Source organism: Bufo gargarizans, chromosome 6 (assembly GCF_014858855.1).
Source record: "Bufo gargarizans isolate SCDJY-AF-19 chromosome 6, ASM1485885v1, whole genome shotgun sequence".
NCBI lineage: Eukaryota > Metazoa > Chordata > Amphibia > Anura > Bufonidae > Bufo > Bufo gargarizans.
The window spans coordinates 77979781-77981485 of NC_058085.1; the positions used below are offsets into that span (position 1 = coordinate 77979781).

General features: G+C 44.8%; 1 non-coding gene across 1 annotated transcript; it reads left to right on the forward strand.

The window, feature by feature from the left end:
- The first annotated feature begins 652 nt into the window (after positions 1 to 652).
- LOC122942718 lies at positions 653 to 847 on the forward strand. The gene has a single exon (XR_006390663.1). It is a non-coding gene; the product is annotated as a U2 spliceosomal RNA (small nuclear RNA).
- The last annotated feature ends 858 nt before the right edge of the window (positions 848 to 1705 follow it).

The following is a 1705-nucleotide window of genomic DNA, read 5'->3' on the forward strand; positions in this document are numbered from 1 at the left end:
AGCTTGTGGAAAATTAAAAGTGAGGATGATGTGGTTTATTATGATGTGTGTAATAGAGAGTTGATGGGATTTACGGAATTTGATTGCTTTTAAAGAGGACCTTTAACTTGTATTAGCTATGTGAATGGAGTATGCTGCCATATAGAGCGGCGTCCGGGGATCTCACTGCACTTACTATTATCCCCGGGCGCCGCTCCGTTCCCCCGTTATAGGCTCCGGTACCTTTTCTTCTTAAGTTATAGTAGGCGGGTCTTCCCTTGTTCTGTGGGCGTCTCCTTCTCCTAGGCTGCAGCGCTGGCCAATCGCAGCGCACAGCTCACAGCCTGGGAGAAAAAAAACTCGGAGCCTATAACGGGGGATAATAGTAAGTGCAGTGAGATCCCCGGGCGCCACTCTATATGGCAGCATACTCAGTTCACATAGCTTATACAAGTGAAAGGTCCTCTTTAAGAAAAAGGATGTACCAGTTTTTCAATGTGTAAAATTAATCTTATCTAGATTGTATGTAATTTACGTTTGGGATTGTCACAAAGGTGGTGTGGAATCACAAAAATTGGAGGTTTTAGGTGAAGGATTGACTTTTAGAATAAATAAAAAGAAAATACCATGATTATGAGGTGATTTTGAAGATACGCTGATCTTTTATATTAGGTTGCCTGTATTGTACCCTGAGTGGTAAAAAATAAATAAAATATCTGTTCTTATCAGTTTAATATGTGATATGTCCCCTTTCTGGGGACCATATATTAAATGGATTTTTTGAACAGGGAGATGGAAAAAGAGCTTGCTCTGTCCACTCCACGCATTGACCTGGTATTGCAGTACCTCCAGGACCGGTGCACCCCTTCCTAATCCAGTATAAAAAAAACTGAATGAAATTGGCTGCAAACACCCTTCCTACTTCCAGGCAGCAGCTGTAGGTTTGTTTGGGTACCTGCCCAGTCTGCTCACACCCCAAATCCAATTAAGACTGACTGACGGATTAATTGGCTTATTTATCAACTGAATGAAGTGTTTGGACCTTCACGTACCTTGGGTTTGATTGTCCTGTTGTGCACATGGGATCCTCTGTTGTTCCTGGAAAATGACATGTTTGGAGAAAGTTGGCTGGATGTAACCATTTTGCTTTTCCAGTCCTTTAGTAAGTAAAGTATGCCTGTGTCTCCCTCTTGTGGATCTTCTGAACTGGATTACTTGAAGGCGAGAAAGTAGTCCAGCACTTTCTGTGTATCAGCAGCAGCTGGATCTACCTTGTCTGGAGAATGGACAAAACACTGCACGTGTCACTGGATGACATAACAAGGGGCCCTGAAGGAACACTGAACAATGGGGCCCTGACATCACAATCAACAGTGCTATTTTTTTTTCTCACTACTCTTCACTTCTCCATTTCCTCCTCCTATCTGTCTTTCTGTTTGACATGCTTTGGCACCAGGACATACGTGCGAAGAAAAGGCGTGGCCAAAAGTGGGCGTGCACCGGGTGGGCGGTGCTATGGCTATGCAGATGGAGAACCCGAAGAGGAGCATGATGATGATTGCAGAGTGAAGGATGCTTGTTCTCCCTGGTTTGTGAGAGCAAGAAGCCAAGCCTCCTGGACTGTGGCCTGTAGGCTGTCGCTTTGAGAAGTGATCTGCATTGGGGAACATCGGCCTGGTCGTCGAGGACGACCGGGTATCACTTCTCGGCCTTTTGGCTAAGATCA